The following is a 25,070-nucleotide window of genomic DNA, read 5'->3' as shown; positions in this document are numbered from 1 at the left end:
GTTTTGCAGATGATAGCACATTGCATTCCACTTTCCAGTTTGGGAAATCTTGCCCTGTTCAATCAGCTTCAACTTCTCGAATAACCATTACCAATTCCCTAAATGCCGATCTCCAGGTAATTCTCCAGTGGGGCAAAGACAATTTAGTTGATTTCAATCCTTCTAAAATTCAGTCTTGTCTTATATCTTGCAAAAAGGATCCTTCTGCTCCTATGCTTCTGCTCCTATGCTTATCTTTGGTGACACTCTGATTTCTAGGCAAGATTACAGGTATATCTCTTTTGGGGATTACCCTGACTTCTAATCTCTTTTGGCACAAGCACATTATAAATATTGCTTCCTCTGGATCTAAAAACCTTGGTTTTCTCTTTTGCTCTTGGCGTTACTTTTCTTTCAAATAGCTGTTCACTCTGCACAAATCACAAATCCACCCTACCATGGAATATTATTCCCACATCTGGGGTGGTGCTCCCAAAACTTCTCTCAGGCTTCTTGATTCCGTTCAGAAGATGGCAGTTAGGTTAATTAACGATTCAACTCTAACAGAGTCTCCACTCGCTGTTTCATAGACGTACTGTTTCTGCTGCATGCCTTTTCGACAGATACTTCCATGGGCTTCTACTGAATTGGCATCTATAATTCCCACTCTCTCTTTCGAAATAGTCTGACTATGTGCCGCCACCAGCCAACATCCATATACTGTCCTACATCAACTTCAAACAAACAGAACCAATTTTTCATCTTCCTTATTTATTCATTCAACTGCCGTTTTCTGCCCCATCTTCCTTCACACGTATTTCCTGAAAATTACAGTGTACAGAAGTTCAAATCAATAAATATCTTCTTTCATCTTTTCAACCTCCAACCCAAGCACAGTACTAAGTACTATATGTTCTAATACCTATTGTTGGGGTTTTCATATAAAAAAAAAAAAAAAAAAATTTCTGTGCTATCACACTCAAGGTAATGAAGAACAATAAACACTTTGGGGCTGGGGGGATTATGGTCATCATCATCAGCCATTTTCAATCCGCTGCAAGATGAAGGCCTCTCCAGCAACTTTCCAGTTCCTTCTGTTTTGTGCAATGGCCATTAATTTCCTACCCACAAACTAATGAATTTCATCTATCCATATCCGCCGTTGTCTTCCAGGTTTTCTTCTAGCTTCTCTTGGGTACCATTCTGTTAATTTCTTAGCCCATCTGTCATCATGTCTTCGAGCTATGTCCTGCCCAAGACAATTTCAGTTCTTTAGTTTTGATAAGAATGTCCTTTATTTGAGTTTGCTGCCTAATCTAACAGTCTGATTCTCTTCTCATCTAATAGTTCTCCTCTTATCTAACAGTCTCATTCCCAATATAATTTGTTCCATTCTTCACTGTGTAGTTCTCAGCTTCTCTTCCATTCCTTTGGTGAGTGCCCAAGTTTCACTTCCATAAGTCATGGTGGGGAGTATATATTGGTTCATTATTTTACATTTCAGAAAAACTGGGATATTGCTCCTCAATAGGTGACTATATTTCCTGAATGCTATCCACCCAAAATTTATTCTTCTCTTGACTTCCAGCCATTTATCATTATTACAGCTAATAACTTTTCCCAGATAAGCATATGACTTCACCTGTTCAATTACTGCTCTTTCAATCATTATGATCCTTTCTGTTGCATACTTGTTCATCATTACTTTTGTTTTACTTCAGTTTCTGTATCATTTGTCTTTCTGTATTACTGCTCATGGCTGCTGATTTCAGTCCTTGGTTTGCCCTTAATGCTTGTTCTACCTTTCTTGTGTCCTCTCTGAGTGTCTTTCTAATAGCTTGGCATAATTCAGTATGCTCAAGTTTCTCCTTTTCAGTGTTTATCTTGATCTTCATTTGTCATCTTCTGTTCATCATGACAAGTGTTTCTTGACTAATTTTTTCTTCTTTGGATTTCATTTTCCCCATAGGTTTCATGGGCTTTATCACTTTCAGGGACGGATGGCAGTCATCCTGATATAGGTGGGTATATCGGATGTGTTAGGGTAACTAAGAATAGGAGTAGGAGCATGTATACCAATGCTAGAAGTATAGTAAATAAATTTGATGAATTTGAAGTGTGGGATAGCACAGACGTGGTGTCACACAGATATATGGAATGCTGAACTGGAATTTGGGGAGTACAATGTGTACAGAAAGGATAGACAGGATAGAAAGGGAGGAGGTGTTATGCTGTTAATTAAGAAAACATAAAATCAAAAGAAGTGCATCCAGTTGATATAGATGAACAGTGCACTGTTGAGTCAGTTTGGTGTGACATAAGCACTGCAAAAGTAATGGAAGTTATAGGCCTAATGACTCGAATGAGTACAATGAACAATTGTACAGAGAAATAGAGTGGGCTAGTAAATCGGAATGTCTTATAACGGGGGATTTTAACTTCCCAGATATTGACTGGAACTTGTGGGTTGGTCACTCACACACTAGTCAGACTTTTGTGGATTTATTGGATGATTGTTTTTTGCAGCAGCATGTTCGAGAGGCAACCAGAGAAAGTAATACAGGTGACCCCCGCTTAACGCTGATCATTCGTTCCCGAAAAACAGAGCGCTAAGTGAATCCGCGCTAAGCGAGCGCCGCTTTCCCATAAGGTAACATATGTATTTATGAGCTGCGGTCAGTGCCATAGGATATTTCCTAATGAATAATAAACAGTAATGAAAAGATGCACAAATGTTGGTCAAAATATTTAATATTCAAATATTTGCACATATAAAATATTCTGCATTGCATACGTATAATTATGTGGTAACTACTTGCGTATCAAAAGTAAATTTAAAATTCCAATTAAAATAATGAATTTAATTTAATTGATGAATTTAATCATGAAAAATGTGTGCATTTTGAGTTGAACTTTGGCCCTTTTCCAAATAAACTAAAAGGGGTATTAATTTTAAATCCCCCGCAGCATTAAAACCAACAATAAAGTCAACCGATCCTTCACCGCTTTGAAACCTGGCATGTTTTTTTCTTCTTTCAATATGAAACTTCTTTTAGGCATTCGTTTCCACAAAAGTCCTGCTTCAGCTATGTTAAAAACTTGTTGAGAAGTATAACACATAATAACCCTCTTCAATAATTTTAACAAAAGTTCTTTTTTGAAAGTTTCGGCTCCTTGATCTGCACTTGCGGCTTCTCCCTGGATTTTAAATCTATTCAACCAGCCCTTACCAGTTTTAAATGGTTCCACTTTTTTTTTTTTTTTTTTTTAGGCGAGTTTTCTTCAGATCATCATATTGGCTAATCTCTTTCTCTCTCTTTTTAATATTTAACTTAACTGAATTCTGCATTGGAATATTATCTTCAATAAAATTAGTCTTTCCATTTCAATCCTAATAGCCGGCCTAGTCCTAGTTGCTTGCAGTGGAACAGCTATCTTTCCCGCTGCAAAAATTAATTCTTTATTTTCTTATAATTGTTCTTACAGTTAAAGTTGCAAGTCCTAAATTATGGCACACATCCGTTTGTCGTTGACCGGAATCGATTCGCTTCAAAACGTCTAATTTACTTTTCAAATTCAGTCTTTTTCTGACATTTATAGTCTTCGTACTGCGCCCAGACGTTGTTGCTTTTTCATTCCTATCAGTCATTATTAGCTCTTCGAATATGTAACTGCATTGGTTGAATTAATTACGATACAATGTTCAAGTAAACTTTCCGTTACGCACGATGTCTAATACTCTACTGAGTGATGACTAGACTTCGGATAAATGCATATAACGCAAATATTACAAGCAATATATTTGATCATTTTTTAAAATGTTGATCGCGGAACTACGTGACAAGTCACTGTACTGAAACTAAATTAGTGTGCGAGAAAATTTTACTGAACGTGGGAAAATTTCTCAAGTCGGCGTGGGAAACGTTTTAATGCTGTTTTGCTATTCATTTTCAAGCTATCGACTCCATCAAATGAAACGATTTCGTTAATATGTCAAAAATGTAATCTGTAAAAGAGTGTTATAGTGATCTGTGACAGCGTTATAGTCAGATACGGGTTATAATATAAGAACAGCGTTATAGCGAATCAGCGTTATAACGGGGGCCTGCTGTACTCTTGATCTGGTTATCAGCAGTGATCATTAGTGTATTAAGAATTTACAGATAAAGGAACCACTAGGTGGCAGTGATCATAGTGTACTGATGTGGGATTTACTTAAAGATTTAATTACCATCAGGGGTAAAGGAAAGGGTTTTTGCTTCCGTAAAGGCGAGTACAGTGGTCTCCGACAGTTTTTAAATTCTGTACAATGGGATAAACTGACGATGTTACCAACAGTAAATTCTAAGTGGGAAGCATTCAAGGAATTAATCGTGGAAGCTACTAAAAGTTTCATACCTATTAAGAAATATTGTTCAAGGTTTAGGCCTAAATGGTTATCTAATGAACTAATGAGACTCGTGACAGAGAAGAGAAATGCATGGGATGCATATAAATTATCAAGTGACTCAGAAGCCTATGGCAGATATAAGCTAGTCTGTAAGCAGGTGACAAAGGAGGTTAGGCAGGCAAAGGCAGATTACAAGAAATCCTTGGCAAAAGATGCTAAGAAAAACAGCAAGGATTTCTTTACTTATATAAACTCTAAAAGGAAGGGGATGAATCTGATTGGTCCACTTGACATCGATGGTTCGACTGTTGATGATCCTGCTCAGATAGCAAACAAACTGAATGAGTATTTTGCATCTACATTCACACGTGAGGAATTATTAAGGTTTGAAAATGGCAGAAGGTTATCAAATTGTAGCAGGATACTTAATGATTTTGTAATAACTGAAAGCAAAGTGGAGGAGAAATTGTTGAAGTTAAACATAAGAAAATCATCTGGGGGATGGGATCTATCCAGTTATATTAAAGGAGGCGGCAAAGCAACTAAGCAAACCCTTAGCCATAATTATGAGAGCGTCCTTGGACTCAGGGGAGGTTCCCACGGACTGGAGATGTGCAAATGTATCCCCAATTCACAAAGGGGGATCGAAGGGACACGAGTAATTACAGACCAGTTAGTTTAACTTCTGTTCCTGGTAAAATAATGGAGTCACTGGTGAAAGATGCATTGCAGGATCATCTAGACAAGACTGCAGCAATAATTCAGACACCGCATGGGTTTGTTAAGGGAAAGTCTTGTCTGACAAATTTGATAGGATATTATGATGTGGTTACAAAGGAACTGGATGCAAAAAATAATTTTGATATCATATATTTGGATTTCAGTAAAGCTTTTGACACTGTTGCGCATGGAAGACTATTGTACAAATTGGAGCAGAATGGTATTAAGGGAAAGTTGCTACAATGGATAAAAGGATGGTTAAGTGGGAGAAGACAGAGGGTGGTAATCAATGGGTGCTGCTCTTCTTGGACTAATGTTATTAGTGGAGTCCCACAGGGTTCGGTGTTAGGTCCACTGTTGTTTTGTACATTTATCAATGATATTGATGAAGGTATATCAGGCTTAATGTCGAAGTTTGCAGATGATACAAAGGTTGGCAGGGTTGTTAATGACAGTAATGGCAGTGTGCTACTGCAACAGGATCTAGATAATTCGGGCAGATGGGCTAAGAAGTGGCAACTGAAGTTTAACCTTGACAAATGCAAAGTACTGCATATGGGTAGAAGTAACCCCAGAGAAACGTACCAACTGTGTGGTACTACACTTAAGGTGGTAGAAAATGAAAAAGACCCGGGAGTAATTGTGCAGTCAGATATGAAGTTTTCTGAGCAATGCAGGCAGGTGGCCAGGGCACGTCATGGGGTTTTGTCAATGATATATAGGAATTTTGCTAGCAGGGAAAAGGAGGTGATTGTCCCTTTGTATAAGGCAAAGGGACAATCACCTCCTTGAGTACTGCGTAGAGGTCTGGAGGCCTCATTTTAGGAAGGATGTAGATATTACTTGAGCGTGTACAGAGGAAGGGCAACAAGATTGGTGAGGGGAATGAACGATCCCCTCTTACCAAGAGAGGCTTAAGTTCTGCAAATTGTTTGACTGAGGTGTATAACGCCTTGAATGGGTTGAGCACGCTGAATTCTGATGGGATCCTTCCACTTGTTCAGATTACAAACCTAAGGGGGCATAAATTCAAATTAAGAAAGGACAGATGTAGAATAGATGTGTGGAAATTTGCCTTTAGCCAGCGGGTGGGTGGTTAATTGCTGGAACAAACTTCCATCTGTCATTGTGGAAGTTGATAGGTTGAATAAATTTAAGGAGGAACTGGACAGGCATTTGGAGGGAGTGGTGTGATTTTTTTTTTTTTTTTTTTTTGGCTGATGCTGAATAAGCTCATACACTTGCTTTCATGCATTAAATGCCACTATTACTACTACTTTCAGAAAGTTGTAATATTCCTCATCAATATCTTTGTCCTGAGCAGTCTGCAGAAGCTCAAACTTGTTCTTAAGTTCCAGTACAAACTGCTTTTTCTCCTCTTCTGTTATCTCAAAGACCTTCGTATTATTTACTCGAGTCAGTTTTTTTCCTTTCTTTTCCTAAATCTATATCAAGTGTGCATCTTACCATTCTGTGATCACTTCCAACATTTACCTTCTTCAGGACAGTAACATCATTCACGATATATCTTCTGTTAGTGAGGATGAAGTTGATTTTAGTAGTTATTAATCCATTTGGACTCTTCCATGTCCACTTTCTGTTCACTCTTTTTTTGGAAAATAAGTGTTCATTACTGACATTCCTTGAGATTCTGCAAATTCTACAAGTCTTTCACCTCTTTCATCAATTTCAAAATTTCCTATAGTTCCCCTTTCTGCACTGTTTTGTCTCTTTCCAACCTTAGCATTGAGGTCCCCCATAATGATAGTGTAGTGGGTTTTCTCTCATCTAGAAGACTCAATTTCGGTGTACATTTCTTCAACCTCTTCATCACCATGGCTCGATGTTGGTGCACAAATCATTATAACCTTTAGCTTGTACCTCTTAGAAATCCTGATAGAAAGACTTCAGCTCTGAAAATTGCAGCATCTGGAAACTATGCACCTACAAAGAGATCAGACTGAGGTATTTAAGGCTTTGAATGGATTAGTTAAACTAATTGCTGATGGTACATGTGGGGATATAAATTTAAATTGAAATAATGATGTACTTTCGAATTCCAAAATGTTGTTTTTTTATATCTTTATGGACCAGAAAGTCAACTCCACCTTCGCTCCTTTCACTGTTTCCATTGGTGTACAGCAGATTTCCACTTGATAAACTTATAAGTGATTCATTTCTTCTTCTTGTTTCAGACAAACCGATGATATTCCAATTCACATTTTTTAATTCCTTTTCCAGCTCTAATATCCTGTCTTCACCGATGAGCAATCTTTCGTTGTAACAGGCCAAGTTCAGTTTCCATGCACAGCAGTCTGGTCATACCCAGAGATTCTTAGCATCCTCTGCTTTCACTCTAATCCTCTCACTGCCATAAGGGGGGGGGGAGTGAGAGCCACTGGGGACTGAGGGCCATTTGCTTTGTAGTGCTTTCTTGTGCTGGAGGATTTGGTCTTTTCCTCTTCACAGCTGACCAGGTGTCTTGAAGAGAACCACGCTACACGTTCGTTGCCACCAAAGTGAGGTAACAGGGCTTACCATCAAGAAGGTGTGCATGGGTGGGTTTTAGGGAGGCAGACCGACCGGACTTCTTCTAAATCTTCTGTAATAGAAAGATATTGGATCTATCAGTGTTTTAGACTGAGTGTCTGATAACACACAGAATACCTGTTCCCCCTCTAAGACCCCCCATGATGGTACAGAATGACAAATTTCTGTAAGCAGTGCAGACAGGCTACTAAAACAGATCGTAAAGTTCTGTCAATGATATACAGGAACTCTGCTTGCAAGAACAAGGTGATGCTGTTGTATAAAGTAATAGTCTGGCCACACCTTGAATACTGCATATAGGGTTGGAAGCCTCGTTTTAGAAAAGGATGTAGATCCATTGGAACTAATGCAGAGAAAAGAAACAAGATTAGACAATGACACCAGAGTATATTCTTTTTAAAGAAAAACTTCAGCTCTGAAAATTGCAGCATCTGGAAACTATGCACTTACAAAGAGATCAGACTGAGGTGTTTAAGGCTTTGAATGGATTAGTTACACTAATTGCTGATGGTACATGTGGGGATATAAATTTAAATTGAAAAAAGATGGTTGCAGGACAGGCATGGCCCAACGTAGCTGAGAAGTCAGGCACAAGGGTGCAAAAGCACATTCACTCTGCGTGGACCATGGTTCAAGTTTGTGACTACTAAATACAGTAATGATTATATTTGTTGACAAAATAATAATATAAACTCATCTTTTCAGCCAGAATAACTGATTGCTGAAATTTTTTTTTTTTTTTTTTTTTGTAATTGTTGCCGCATCGGCTTCTGTGGCCATAGTGCCCCTCCCAAGGTTTTTGCAGTACTTTGGATCCAAGCACGAGGCAGGATTCGAACCCGCGACCTTTGGGTTGCCAGGCAGGCACTTTACCCACCCAGCTAGCCCGGTCAGCGATTGCTGAAATAAACTTCCATCTGATATTGTGAAAGTGAGCAGTTTGAATTTAAGGAAGGATTACACAAATTATTTGAGGGTGTGGAGAGATGATGTGGATAGTGTTGGTTCCCCCACCCACAGCTCAATTGCTATTTTATATGGCTCATTGTTCACTGGCCAAAGGCAACTATATTTTCATTTATTAATGAATGCATAGGGTTTGGATTGAATTTTAGTTCTTGAACAGAAGTTTCATTCCTGTGTATAATGTTATACTAAAGTTTTTTGTTAGATCTCAGAAAGCCTTTCTATTTTTTTATTTGTTAAAAGGAAAGAAAGGAAGAATTCTGGTTTGTGCTGTAACCCATGTATAGTTTTTCAGATAGCGTGGAAATCCTCAAGGAATGTATTTGTGTTGCATAACACAATGAAGGTATAACAGGGAGAATGAGATGTACTTCTTTTCTAATTACAGCCGCCATAGCCAAGTAGAAAAATGCAAGGGTGCAGCAGTATACAGAAAGATATCCTGGTTCTAACCCACATGATTGCTAAATATTAATGCTAAATTCTAATCTCAACAATGTCCATTTCCACTTGCAGTCTGCCAAACTCCATGTACTTTTTCTGACAGAATCTCAGCTATCGGTTGATCCAACTACCGCTCATCTCAGTTGCCAAAATTATTTGCTGTATGAGTCCTTTTGCCTCAAAGGTGGTACTTGTGCATATGTCCATTCCGATATTCCCTGTCAGAGAATAAATAATTTGGAATCGCCTCTTTTTGATCTTCTCTGGCTAAAAATCTCTCTACCTCATTGTGTCAAATTCATCTGTTGTCTCTACCATTCTCCCAACTCCACTAACCACTTGGAGCTCTTTGACTTCCTCTTTTTGGAACTTGACTTTCTCCAGTCCAACTTTCCTAACAGTGAGGTAATTTTCCTTGGTGATTTTAATGTTCACAACTCCCGCTGGCTTCCGTTTTCTAGTCACCCCGACACAGCTGGTCGAGATGCTGAGGCTTTTGCAATTACTAATGACCTTGCACAGATTGTTCATTTACCTACAAGAATACAGGACAATCCTAATCATACAGCCAACATGCTTGACCTTTTTCTCACAAACAACCCTTCTAAGTACACGGTTGAAGTGAGAGGTCCTTTAGGCACTTCACATCACAACTTGGTGACTGTCTCTTCTCCAACATGGCTATTCCCAACCTCGTGTTGTTTGGCATTACAAGAATGCAAAATGGGATGACCTGCGAGATTTCTTTTCTTATTTTCCTTGGTCGGATTACTGTTTCAAAACTTCTGATGTTAATGTTTGCTCAGACCGTGTCAGTGAAATTATTCTTGCAGGAATGGAATCTTTTATCCCACACTCCACTTCAAAATCTCGTCCTTTATTTAAACCTTGGTTTTCCAACAAATGTGCTAAGGCTGTTCAAGAGAAGAATGTTGCATATCGTAATTGGCTTGTTTCCAATTCTTCAGTTTAATTTTCTGCCTACACCAAAGCTTGCAAAAATTGTAAAGCAGTTATTAATCAGTCCAAACTAGAGTTTTAACAGGCTAAGAGTAGAAAACTTGCTTCTTGCCCTAATGGTAGCTGAGCATTCTGGTCTCTTGCCAAAGCTACTGGCCGCAACTTTTGCCCATCTCTGCTCCCACTTCTGACCAAACCAGATGGTTCTGTTGTCACTTCAGCCAAGGATAAAGCTAACCTCTAGCATCCCATTTCTCTTCCAACTCATGTATTAATGATCTTGGTAAAACACCTCCCACCATTTCCAACATGCTCCATTCAATGCCTCCTGTGGTCTTCCATCAAAAGGCTGTCAGAAGGATTTTGACGAAACTTGATGCTAAGATAGCTGCAGGTTCTTGATGGTATTTCTCCACTTGGTCTCAAAACCTGTGCCCTGCACAAACAGCTTCAACTTCTTGAATATCCACTACTAATTCCTTAATGCTGATTTCTAGATAATTATACAGTGCAACAAAGATAACTTGGTTGATTTAAATCCTTCTAAAACTCAGTCCTGTCTTATATCTTGTAAAAATGATTTGTCTGCTCCTATGCTTATCTTCATGACACTACTATTTCTAGGAAAGATCATGTCTCTCTATTGGAGATTACTATGATTTCTAATCTCTCTTGGCATAAGCACATTGCAAATATTACATCCTCTGGATCTAAAAAACTGGGTTTCCTCTTCTGCTCTGTGTTATTTTTCTTCCAAACAGTTATTCACTCGGTAAAAATCGCAAATACGCCCTACCATGAAATATTGTTTCCATATCTGGGGTGGTGCCCCCAAAACCTCTCTCAGGCTTCTAGATTCGATTGGGAAGAGGGCAATTTAGGTTAATTTATGACTCAGCTCTAATAGAGTCTCTCCACACTCTGTTTCTGCTGCATGCCTCTTCTACAGATACTTCCATGGGCACTGTTCTACTGAACTGACTTCTATAATTCCTGCTCCTCTCTCCTTGAAAACAGCCTGACCACATGCTGCCACCAGCCAACATCCATTTACTGTCCAACTTCAAACTCACAGAAACAACTTTTCATCTTTCTCATTTATTCGTTCAACTGCCGTTTTCTGGAACAACCTTCCTTCATACGTATTTCCTGAAAATTACAGTCTACAGAAGTTCAAGTCTAATGTCAAAAAATACCTTATTTCATCTTCTCAACCTTCAAACCATGCACAGTATTAAGTACTATAGGTTCTAATACCTCTCGTGTTTAGGGTTTTCATTTAAAAAAAAAACGTACCAAGGTTTTTGGTCAAAATTACTTTGCATAATCCAAGTGATTTCTGGGAGATTCCCAGTTCATCAGAAATTTCTTGGGTAGTTAATCTCCAACAAGAACAAATTTTTTTCATTTACTTCCGCAATCATTTTATCACTGCTTGAATTCAGTTGAATATCAACTGAAAATGTTGGTCATCTTTAATTCTCTACCATTTTGAAAATGTTTCATTCACTAATAAACAACAGCCTCACTGAAACCAGCTTTACCAAATACAATTCTTAACTTTTGGAAGATTAACTCAGTTTTTCTTATTCTTCAAATTAAAAAAAAAAAAAGGAAAAAATGATGCATATACATTATTCCCTCCCATAACGATTATGAGTGCAACAGTGGCTAAAGTTCACCTGAACATGCTGTTCATTACTGGCTTGTTGGAGCAGGAAGTGTGTTGACACTATCTCTAATCTCTCTATCTTCTTTTGATAAATAACCTTTACAGACAAAATACTATAGAAAATAATCATGAACTAAAATACACATTAAATCAATCACTTACCAGTTTCTGTCTAAAACTTATCTTTCCATTATTTGTAAACTGATAGGAACCATATTTAGGGATTGTAACTCTAATATTGTTTTCAGCAACATCCATCACATCAGAACTATACGGGAAAAAAATAACATTAATTAATAAATAAAAATCTGTCATTATTTACAACAATTACTACAGTACTTTAGTCAACATGTAAAAAGATACTGTCCAAAAAAAAAAAAAAAAGTTGGCAGCAACAAGAAAAAAAAATCTAATCTAATTTAATATCAGCTCATCCCCCTCAAAATCCTATAATGTCTTTTATAAATAACCAATTAAACTTGGTTTAAAATGGCATAGGCATAATACAGCTATCACCTCAATTATAATTTGAAGTAGGTAGCATTTACCATGACATTCTTGTAAAAGTGCCAAAATTCTTAATATTTCTTTTCTCCATTTCAAAAGAACAGCAGTCTTTTGTTTTTGGTAGAAACTTTTGTTTCTAACAAAAATTGTAACTAAAATTATCTCACCAGAATAGTGCAATAATTTACATACAATATCCTCCAAAAAGAATCTGGACACCCAAGTTTTCAAAATCCACTGGACCTTTGCAGATAAACAGGCAGCTTAGACCAATATATAGAAAGCATATTGTTTTTTTGTTTGTTGTTGGCGCATCAGCTTCTGTGGCCATAATGCATCTCCCAAAGTTTTTCATTTTACTCTGATCCAAGCATGAAGCAGGATTCGAACCCACAACCTTTGGGTTGCCAGGCAGGCACTTTACCCACCTGGCTAGCCCGGTCGGCAAAGCATATTGTGTTATATAAGTTATTCATTCTCACCTATCACATACAGCTCGATGGAGAGAACTGTGAAATTCTCTCTCTCTCTCTCTCTCTCTCTCTCTCTCTGATCACATAACTGTGCAGTCAGACATGAAGTTCCTTGAATTGTGCATTTCCATGATATACAGGAATTTAACCAAGTGGAAGGGAAATTGCTGAATTTAAACATCAGAAGGCACCCACGGCGGATGAGATCTATCCAGTTATATTAAATGAGGCAGCAAAGGAAGTAAGCTGGCCCTTAGCCATGATTATGAAAGCATCCTTGGACTCACTCAGGGTAGGTCCCTATGGCCTGGAGATGTGTAAATGTATCCCCAATTCACAAAGGGTGATCGAAAGGTGACAACTCATTACAGACCTGTCAGTTTAACTCCTGTTCCGGGGAAAATAATGGAGTCACTGGTTAAAGAAGCACTGCATGATCATCTAGACAACACTGCAGTTATAGTTCAGACACAGCGTGAGTTTGTTAAAGTGGAAGTCTTGCCTGACCAATTTGATCAGATACTATGATGTGGTAGCAAAGGAACTGGATGCAAAAAATTATTTTGATATCATATATTAGGAATGATATCATATATGGATTTTAGGAAAGCTTTTGATACTGTTGCACATGAAAGACTACTGTACAAGTTGGAGCAGTATGGCATTAAGGGCAAGTTGCTACAATGAATAAAAGGATGGTTGGGTAGGAGAAGACAGAGTGGTAATCAATGGACACTGCTCTTCCTGGACTAATGTTATTAGTGGAGTCCCCCAAGGTTCTGTGTTGGGCCCATTCTTGTTTTCTGTATTTATCAATGATATTGATTAAGGTATACTAGGCTTAATGTCCAAGTTTGCAGATGATATGATTTTGATTTGATTTCATTTGGTTTTTAATGGCACACTGGCAGCTAAGGCTGCAGATGATACGAAGGTGGGTAGGGTTGTTAATGACAGTAAGGATGGTAAGCTACTGCAACAGGATCTAGAAAAGTTGAACCGATGGGCTGAGAGATGGCAAATGAAGTTTAACATTGACAAATGCAAAGTACTACAATGGGTAGCAATAACTCCAAAGTAACATACCAACTGTGCAGTACTAACTCAGAGTAGTGAGAATAAAAAAGACCTGAGGGTAATTGTGTAGTGAGATATGAAGCTTTCTGAGCAGCGCAGACAGGCTGCAAGAGTAGCTCATGGGGTCTTGTCAATAATATATAGGAATTTTGCTAGCAGGGATAAGGAGGTAATTATCCTTTTGTATAAGGCAATGGTCAGGCCACACCTTGAGTACTGTGTACAGGTCTGAGGCCTCATTTTAGGAAAGATGTAAAGCTGCCAAAACGAGTACAAAGAAGGGCAATGAGATTAGTGAGTAAAACAAAGGTTAGTATTATCAAGAAAGGCTTAAATTCTGAAAATTGCAGCATCTGGAGAATAGACACCTGCAAGGTGATCATATTGAGTTGTATAAGTCCTTAAATGGTTTAAGCAATAATGCTGGTGGGATTCTTCCTCTTGCTCTGATTCTGCAACTAAGGGTGCATAAATTCAAATTGAGGAAAGACAGTTGTAGAACAGAGGTGCAGAAGTTTGCCTTTAGCCAGCGAGTGACTGATGGAACAAACTTCCATCTGCCATTGTGGAAGTTGACAGCTTAAATAAATTCAAAGCTTAACTAGACAAACGTTTGGAGTGAATGGATGGGTGAAATGGGAAGGTTGTTTTTTTTTTTTTTTTTTTTTTGGCTGATGCTGTATAAGCTTGCTTTCTTGCATCGTATGCCTCTGCTATACAAGGCTATGCCATGTTATACGCGGGTTACCTGTACATAATAATGAATATATTCAATATATTGCCAAAATATGCATTCATGGCAATACCCCATAATAGTTACATAGTAATGCAATAAAGTCATAATAATATACATGATAAACAAATGATCAACTAAGTAATTACAGAAAGTTGAGTCCAAATACATGGCAATGATAGATTTGTTGTGGCTGTAATGGGCCCATTTCACCCATCCATTTACTCCAAAAGTTTCTCTAGTTATGTCTTTTCAGTTCTCAACTGTGCAAAGTAATTTTGGCAGTCTGTCATCTGAACAAGGTATCCATAAACCACATGTCAGAATCAAAACAAAATAGAGATTATAGAAAGAGACAATGTTAATAACAAAGCAACTGTAAGTTTTCTTATGCAGGAGAGACCAGATGTAAGTATACAAGATTGTCATGTAGCATGCTGGGGTATCTTCCATTGAACAATTTGCCAGATTTTCAAGCAATCATATCAGCTTGTGGAGTTTTGTATATAAAAAACAGTTTGAGGCAAGCTATAAGCCACAGCAGCTAGATAATTACTTTCTATCACTATCTACATAATTGCCATTTTCTGACATTCAAAAAGTTTGGGTTTTTTTTTTTGTTTTTTGCCAAAACAAGCAAAGAAAGGGAGTTTTATTGCAAAAACAAAAAAGAAAAACGGGAGTGTTTCCTGAAACACAGATTTTCCGAGCAGGTTGTTTTTTACATTCTGCACTGTGCTAGAAATTAAATTTAACTGACAAGATACATTTTATATTAAAATACAGCCAGAGGATTGTTTACCAGTACAGTATGTTTTTTTTTTTTTTTAAATGTTAGATTTCCCCACATTTGTCTGTCTATTTCTGTTTGGATTGTCTTTTAGACAACAACTAATGTTTATAACAATGGCATTACTGTTCAGACTTGACTGTCAAGAGCATTTCCAAAATGGTGCCAGAAAAAGAATTTTCATAGTTCTCACACACTGAAATTGGCAGAAACTGCTCTGCAAAATATCTATTTCTTTACATCAATGATACTGAGAAGTACTGGAAACTATGTGGTTGGTTTTTTTTATTTATTATTATTTTATTCAATAAAACTTGTTCTCTGAATTGCATTACTGATGACAAATTAGTTCTCCATTTACCATTATATTTAAGTTAAATAATATTCAACTCAATGCTTCTGATAACACAGCTGGGCAACCTGTTACCTTAGAATTCTGTTCAGAGCTAGCAGACTTTCGACTGTCATAAGGAAACATGCTATCGTCTTAGGAATTCATGACAAAGTTAGATGACCACCAAGCTAAATCTGCAATTTACCAAATTTATTCATTAAATCATACAGCTCCTGCTATGAATATATTAAATATTTGAAGGAGTCCTTCCCAAAAAACAGGGGGAACAATCAGGGGCTTGAACCCCAGTCTTCTGTTTTAGAAGACTGGGGTTCAAGCACCTGACTGCAAAATACAGTTGATCTGCCAACCCACACTGAACCAGTGTGGCAGATTATGACTCATTACCTCACAACATGACTTGATGAGAAGGCGTATATCCTGCAGTGTATTGACAATGGCTGCAGATTTATTTTTATTAATCTTTATTGCTTTCTAAGCAATAAAGTTGAGAGGATATCAACCCTGGGTCATAATCTATTGTTTTCATTGGAAATGAAAACCTGCAGAAACACACACACACACACAGAGAGAGAGAGAGAGAGAGAGAGAGAGAGAGAGAGAGAGAGAGAGAGAGAGAGAGAGAGAGAGAGAGAGAGAGAGAGAGAGAATCGAAAATCCGAATGCAAATAATTCGAAACATCAATAATCCGAATGAGCCAGCATTTATTTTTTTAATGCTGGTGCCACAATAATTACAGTAAGCGCTGATTATTGTGATCATGTTTTCGAATTGAATTTTGATTCTATTAAATGGCAATTCTAATAAAGTGAAAATCGGAGGAATATTATCCACAGGATATAAAAATTAAGATATAAAGCACAAATTTACACTTTTATTGCCTTACCAATTAACAAAATTTAATGATATATGAAAATCAATAAACAAACTGAATGGTGAATCGATAAACAATCAATAAGCTGAATGATATTCAATTCAACTACTCTTGCTGAACAGAGAGAGATCTGGTAGCAAAGAAATGAAGTTCAAAAATGGTGCTGTGTAATTATTTTTGTTAAAGGCCTGTACGTGTGTGTGTGTGTGTGTGTGTGTGTGTGTGTGTGTGTGTGTGTGTGTGTGTGTGTGTGTGTGTGTGTGTGTGTGTGTGTGTGTGTTATTGTGGCTGAAAGTTCCACTTGTTTTGTTACTATGAATAAAAATATATAAGTAGAAGTTAGTGCTTTTATTTCTAAACCTACTAAACTTTCTTTTTTCAGTCTCCAGAGCAGTATTTTTGATAAGTCGAAAGTCTGAACTACCCCTGGTCCCAATTAGTTTGGATTACTGATGCTCTACCGTGGGGGGGGGATATATTAACCCCGGGGGCTCACATCTGGTGAGTATGGGCTTGGCACACCCAGGGTCCTGAGCTGGATATCATCATTCTTCTTTTTCTTGGTGATTCCCTTTTGTCTCTCTCTCTCTCTCTCTCTCTCTCTCTCTCTCTCTCTCTCTCTCTCTCTCTCTCTCTCTCTCTCTCTCTCTCTCTCTCTCTCTCTCTCTCTCTCTCTCTCTCTCTCTCTCTTTGGGGTAATTCGGTAATTTTTTTTTGGCTGGTGCTGCATAAGCCTCAGGCTTCCTTGCACCATATAGCTAATAATAATAATAATAATATATATATATATATATATATACAGAGGGTATCTCAAAAATACAAGGCATAACTTCAGGAATGAGTTCCTCATATATAGACAATAAAACTATTTTATATCAACATAGTTCCGGAAATGTTTGGTTCCCGAGTTATTAACCAGAATGTTTTATCTCCGGCATGTGATTTCCTTCATCACAAGGTACTGACAGAATCTGGTAGTTTTCCATTCCGACCATGTACTCAAATCACGAGCAAGCAGATATGCACTTTATGTACGGTTTGGCAGACGGCAGTGCTCTGGTCGTTTGTACCACAAAAGGTTTCCAGAATGAAGATGTCCAGACAGCAAAACGTTTGAAAGTATCCATCGTCGCCTTTGTGAACATTGAACCTCTACACCTCGTGCTCCTGGTCGGTGAATAGGTAGAGGTGGACAAACTGCCTGGCCTCCACGCTTACCTGATTTTAACCCACTAGATTTCTTCTTGTGTGGCCGTTTGAAGTCATTGATGTATTCGACTCCAGTAGCTGATGCGGAAACTCTCCGCAATTGAATTGTGGCAGGCTGAGAGACGTTGCGAAACATGACGGGAATTTGGCATCGTCTTTGCAAGTCCATGAGATGTCGATGTGAGGCCTGTATTCAGGCAGAAGGTGGACATTTTGAACAATTACTATAAGGTAATGTGAACAGTTCAGTGCCATAGACAGACCTTCAAAACTCGGAAACCAAGCATTTCCAGAACTATGTTGATATAAAATATTTTTATTGTCTACATATGAAGAACTCATACCTGAAGTTATGCCGTGTATTTTTGAGACACCCTTGTGTGTGTATATATATCATCATGAGCCATTTTCAATCCACTGCAGGATGAAGGCCTCTCCAGCACAAAACAGAAGGAACTTTCCAGTTCCTTCTGTTTTGTGCAATGGCCATCCATTTATTACCCACAAACTCATGAATTTCATCTATCCATCTCCACCTTTGTCTTCCAGGTTTTCTTCTAGTTCCTCTTGGGTACCATTCTGTTATTTTCTTAGCCCATCTGTCATCATGTCTTCGAGCTATGTCCGCCCAAGACCATTTTAGTTCTTTAGTTTTGATAAGAATGACCTTTACTTCAGTTTGCTGCCTAATCCAAGTGTTTCTCTTCTTTTCTAACAGTCTGATTCCAAATATAATTAGTTCCATTCTTTGCTGTGTAGTTCTCAGCTTCTCTTTCATTCTTTTGGTGAGTGCCCAAGTTTCACTTCCATAAGTCATGGTGGGGAGTACACATTGGTTCATTATTTTACGTTTCAGACAAATTGGGACATTGCTTCCTCAGTATGTGACTATATTTCCTGAATGCTATCCATTCAAAATTTATTCTTCTCTTGACTTCCAGCCATTTATCATTATTACAGCTAATAACTTGTCCCAGATAAGTATATGACTCCACCTTTTCAATTACTGCTCCTTCAATCGATATGTCCCTTTCTGTGGCATACTTGTTCATCATTACTTTTGTTTTAGCCAAATTCATCTTTAGTCCAAAATCCTTACTAACTCTGCATAACTGATTAAGATTTTTCCTCTAATTCTTTGGGATTGTGGCTTATGACCACAATGTCATCTGAAAATAGTAAATGGTTTAGGTACTCTCCATTCACATTGACTCCTTTCTGAGACTAGTCTAATCTTCTGAAAGCTTCCTCAAGGGCAGCAGTAAACAACTTCGAGATATTGTGTCACCTTGTCGAACTCCTTTCTCAATTTTAAATTTGCTACTGTCTTTGTCTAGTCTAATAAAGGAGGTAGCATATATTTTCTTCAAAATCATAATATATGGGGTATCTATGCCTTGTCTTTCCAGTGCCTGAAACATTGCCTTATGCTGTATGGAGTCAAATGCATTTTCATAATCCACAAATTCCAGGCATAATGGTGTTTTATATTCATTTGCTTTCTCCATTAGCTGTGATATAACGTGAACGTGATCCATAGTTCAGAAGCCTGTCCTAAAGCCAGCTTGCTCTTTCGGTTGATTTTCATCAAGTATTCTTTCTAATCTGTTAGTAATCACCCTTGTGAACAACTTGTGGATGTGGGATAACAAGCTAATTGGTCTATAATTTCCAATTTCTGATATATCTCCTTTCTTATGCAGCAAAACTATGATTGCATTATTCCACTCCTTAGGCATCACACCTTTTCTAATGCATTTTGTGAAGAGTCTTGCCAGTTTTTGTGTCATGTCTCTTCCTCCCAATTTTAACAACTGTACAGTAACTTCATCTTCTCCCGGGGCTTTCTGATTCTTCATTTTTTCAACACATGTTTTATCTCATTAGAAAGAAAATCGGGTATGTCATACGTGTTAGTAATTTGCGATTCATCTTCCCCACTGCTGGCATCATTCCATTACTCCTTGTATAATTCTCTATAGTAGTCTTCTACTATTTGAATTATGTCTTCTCTGCTATTTATAAGTACACCATTGCTATTCTTCAGCTTCAGTATCATTTGTCTTTCTGTATTACTGCTCATGGCTGCTGATTTAAGTCCTTTGTTTTCCCTTAATGCTTGTTCTACTTTTCTTGTGTTATGTCCTCTTATACCTCTCTGAGTCTCTTTCTAATGGCTTTGCATAACTCAGTATACTCAATTTTCTCCTTATCAGTATTTATCTTACTCTTCATTTGTTGCCTTCGGTTCATCATGACAAGTGTTTCTTGTCTAATTTTTTCTTCTTTGGATTTCTTTTTACCTATAGGTTTCTTGGGCTTTATTGGTTTCAGAAAGTTGTAATATTCCTTGTTAATATCTTGGTCCTGAGCAGTCTGCAGAAGCTCAAACTTGTTCTTAAGTTCCAGTACAAACTGCTTTTTCTCCTCTTCTGTTATCTCAAAGACTTTCGTATCATTTACTAGAGTCAGTTTTTTCCTTTCTTTTCCTACATCTATATCAAGTGTGCGACTTACCATTCTGTGATGACTTCCAACATTTACCTCGTTCAGGATGGTAACATCATTCACGATATACTGCCTGTTAGTGAGGATGAAGTCGATTTTAGTAGTTGTTAATCCATTTGGACTCTTCCATGTCCACTTCCTGTTCACCCTTTCTTGAAAAGTGTTCATTACCGACAATCCTCAAGATTCTGCAAATTCCACAAGTCTTTCACCACTTTTGTTTCTTTCACCAATTCCAAAATCTCCTATAGTTCCCCTTTCTGCACTGTTTTGTCTTTTTCCAACCTTAGCATAGAAGTCCCCCATAATGATAGTGTAATGGGTTTTCTGCTCATCTAGAAGACTCAATTTCGGCGTACATTTCTTCAACCTCTTCATCATCATGGCTCGATGTTCATGCATAAATCATTATAACCTTTAGCTTGTACCTCTTAGTAATCCTGAGTATGTCTTGACATGCTTGGTGATGTACTTTTGATTTCCAAATTGTTTTTTAAATCTTTATGGACCAGAAAGCCAACTCCACCTTCAATCCTTTCACTATTTCCATTGGTGTACAGCAGATTTCCACTTGATAAACTTATAAGCGATTCATTTCTTCTTCTTGTTTCAGCCAAACTGATAATATTCCAATTCACATTTTCTAGTTCCTTTTCCAGCTCTAATATCCTGTCTTCACCGATGAGCGATCTTATGTTGTAACCGGCCAAATTCAGTTTCCATGCATGGCACCCTGGTCGTACCCAGAGATCCTTAGCACCCTCTGCTTCCACTCTGATCCTCTCGCTGCCGTAAGAGGGGTAGTGAAAGCGTGGGGACTGAGGGCCATTTGTTTCGTCGTGCTGTCATGTGCTGGAGGGTGTGGTCTTTTCCTCTACACGTTCGTTGCCACCTTAGTGACATAACAGGGCTTACCATCAAGAAGGTGTGCATGAGTGGATTTTAGGGAGGCAGGCCAACTGGACTTCTAAATCTTCTGTAATAGAAAAATAATGGATCCATCATTGTTTTAGACTGAGTGTCTGATAACACACGGAATACCTGTTTCCCCTCTAAGCCCCATATATATGAATGTAAAATAAAAATAATATATAAGCCCTTTATATAAAAATATATATGTATTTTTTTCCCTTCTTCCTTCCCCTCTCCAATGGCCAACTAAACTATTACAGCAAACTGTTCTCAGGTCATACTCTGATTTAAATACAGTTTTACTATTTTTTGTGAAAAGAAAAAGACCGAGAAGCTCTATGGTACGAACAACAGCCTGACAGTGAGACAGAAAGAGTCCAACGAGTCAAAAAGACAGATTCAACATCATAAATTCAGTAAATTGGCAGCTGAGTATCTATCAAAACTGATGTTATCTTGAGTTGCTGGTATATTTTATGTGTAGATTGGGCCTGTAGTAAACTTAACCTTTGACTGAGCCAAGACAACAGGAAATACAAGAATTAACTGGCTGGTTGTAGGGCTGATTTAGAAGCTGAGACCACAGAATGGATGCATACATAAATAATGGCAGAATTAAGACTGTAAAGTATTTCAGTATGAAATACTTTACAATTAATGTAAAATCACATTTCATTTTCAGTATAAAATTAATGAAATATCACAATTCATTGCCCAGAAATCTCGCAGTACGGTGTTACAGAGTTTAGTATCAAACTGCATCTTTGCATCTAAATAAACACGATGGAATTTAACCCATGGAACAGGAATGATAGCTATAGATTGAATGGAAAGAGAAGAAAGACAAGGGTATTTAGTCTTATTAGGATTAATAGCTAATTCAAAACAAGAAATATAATCTATGAAGTTAAGAAATTGTCCTTTTTCCTAAAACTAGAATATAATGAATTAGAAGACAGACAGCAGATGGATTAGGAAGAAGTCGTCATCATCAATATATGAGAAGAAATTTAAGTTCTAAAAAGGATCTGCGAGAATAACAAGTCCAACAGGACTCCATCTTGTGGAAGGCAGAGACTGTTTATACAATAGTAGACAAGTTCGTGAAAAACACCAACTGTGAGTAACTGTTGAAGCATTTTTAAGAGAGAGCCAAAGATAAAGTATATTTGAATCAGCAAAGAGGATATATCTAACATAATGAAGGTTCTGCTTTTTCTGCCATGCTTTATATAGAGTAGAAGCCATTAAACAAGTTTCTGTAGAACATCAAGAGATACCACAATGGACTGATTGAAGCCAAGTGAAAGGATACAACTCGATAGACTTTGAAGCAGACATTTGTAAAATATTTTAAATAAGGGCAAACAGAATGAATTGGTGTGGTATTAATTCAGATTGCTGGGATTAAAACAATTGGATGGGTAATACATGATAGAATTTTAAATGTGGAGGGATGAAAGCTTCTTTTAGAAATGAGATGAAATGGCAGATGAATTTTAATGCAACAAGTAGAAATCTTATTAAAACCTAAGGCAAAATAGTCAGGGAGGGATGAACCTACCATATTAGAGAGGGTATTCATAATAAACAAGATACTCAAATCCAGAAAGGGCAGGATTTCATTTGTTCTTGTTTATACTCCAGTACAACCACTATATCAGAGGCATTTATAATTATTTCGATGATGAATACAATCATTAACCGTATTTATCAGTCACATGGGCTTGAACCATGGTCTACTCAAATGTGTGTATAATACAAAATATCTGGCAGAATTACTACTCAATAAAAAATTGTATATATTTCATAAACTAATAATGATAGATAGAATAAGTTTTTTTTTTTTTTTCTGTAGGTGCAGCCAGAGGAGCAATTGATCATGCATACTGCATTGCACATGCATAACACTTAGTATCAAAATGACATTGTTTACCATGCAACAAAAAGTTCACTATTGCTTTTGGCTTACTGAATTAAAGTTTCCTATTACTGTGCAAAGGAAATTCAGGAGAGCCAGGAATACAGACAGAATCCCTAATGTCACAGAATAGTGAAATGACAAACAATTTGGAAACAGGTTCTGTGTTGAGGAAGAAAGGAAGTGACAACTACGCAGTGGTCGACACTGATAAAATTGAAGTGATCCAGGCTGCTTTCCAATGTAGCTCCCGCAATTCCATTCAACAGGCCAGTCGTAAACTGCATTCCACAAGCTATACACAATATCATGCAGAAGAGATCTTGTAAGCCTTAGAGCTTACAAGATCCAGTTGGTACAGAAGCTACAAGCAAGCAACAAACCTAAACGGAGCATGTTCGCTCAAGACATCTATCCATGATATCATCTATTCGTGATAACAGTTCCATGTTATCATGGATAGATGATGACATGCATTTCTCCATTGCACTGCCTTCTCTGATGAAGCCATCTTTCACATTTCTGGTACAGTGAACTGATACAACTGTCAAATACAGGGGATCCTCATTATCCAAGGATAACTGGTTCCAGAAATTTCCACTTAAAACAGGGACCAATTTTCGTAATGTTTATTATTTAAATAAAACTAAATGCAACTAGGCATAATATTTTAAGAGTTTAAGATTCTATATCTATATAATATCAGTGTGGATACACTATAGACAACTCTCAAAGAAAACTTACGGTAGTAGTGTAAAAGGCATCATTTCAACTGTATCTCATATTGTGCTCATTCTTCACAATGAGTTATGTATTGCACTACCCTGAATAAGTAACGCTTCACTAATAGAGAAGACTATTGTTATTTATTCTTGTTGGGTGCCACCACTCAGATGGCACCGTTTCAAAGGTAGTTGGCTTTTCATCAGTGGGTGGGCAGATACCCTGGTATTGCAAGTGAAACGTTATTTATTGGATGTAGTGCAATACATGGGCAACTCGTTGTGAAAGATGAATAGATATGGTGTATCTACACCGAATTTATATAGTAATGTTTATTATGTACTTGTACATAGTAAAATATGGATGAAGGAACTGAAAAATGAAAAAAATTATTTTATTAGACATTTTTTATTATAATATGTTACACAATGTAAGGTTAAGTAAAGTTTATTGAAGTTACACTATTTTTCGGTTGTACGAATAAAGAATCAATCCACAGTTTGTGTGTTTTTTTGTCGTATTTTTTCAGATAAAATTGTGTCTTAGCATTTAGTTATGTCTTTAACTTTGTGCTTAACATTTGTTGCACAATCATGAAGAAGATTGTTCTCACAAAAAATATTTAAGTGCTTGGTCAATTTTCTCAAGAGAAAAAGCTTTAATTCTTTAATTTTCAAATCCTCGTAACTGCGGACCCACTGTATGGAGAAGTGAAAGTCCAGATGTGGTAATGAAACACAAGTGCCACAATCTGAAAGTGAAGATGTGGTGTGCCATGACTTCAGATTCCGTGATTGGGTCATTCTTCTTCACAGAAGCCACATTATCAGGGGCAACATACCTCAACATACTGTGGTGAAATTATGCAATCCCTTGGATACCACAAGAATACCTTTTTCAGCAAGATGGAGCCAGCATTAACACCAGTCCAGTGAAAGCCTACCTGAATAAACAGTTTCCAGAGAGTTGAATTGGAGGAGCAGTTCCCATCACTTGGCCTCTTCAGTCACCAGATTTGACTCTTCATTTATGTTTGGGGGGGGAGCAAAAAAAGTTGTATACCAAACACTGATACAGGATATGGCTGAGCATTGGCAGTGAATAATTACTGCTTCTGAATCTGTCATGCCACAGATGTGAAACACCTGGTAATATATAAAATACAACCTTGATATCTGTCAGGCCACTGAAGGTGTAGATCTGATGACATTTTGGAAGTTTGTGCACCTGTGAATAAAAATATCATTATTCTATCACCATTAGTTTATGGAATATATACATGTTATATTGATAGTAATTCTGCCAG

At 37.4% G+C, this 25,070-nt stretch overlaps 1 protein-coding gene across 1 annotated transcript in view; it reads right to left on the bottom strand.

Annotated features, from left to right (window-relative positions):
• LOC150089905 (uncharacterized) overlaps positions 1–25,070 on the bottom strand; it is a 268,835-nt gene that overhangs the window by 98,108 nt on the left and 145,657 nt on the right. The window contains exon 3 of the mRNA XM_090390125.1: positions 11,844–11,949. The gene's annotated coding sequence lies outside the window, so the exon portion shown is untranslated. The remainder of the gene's footprint in view (positions 1–11,843; positions 11,950–25,070) is intronic.

The sequence above is a fragment of the Mastigoproctus giganteus genome, chromosome 2 (genome assembly GCF_048544385.1).
Source record: "Mastigoproctus giganteus isolate SK-2022 chromosome 2, ASM4854438v1, whole genome shotgun sequence".
NCBI classification, from domain to species: domain Eukaryota; kingdom Metazoa; phylum Arthropoda; class Arachnida; order Uropygi; family Thelyphonidae; genus Mastigoproctus; species Mastigoproctus giganteus.
This window is presented reverse-complemented; position numbering and strand designations above follow the sequence as displayed.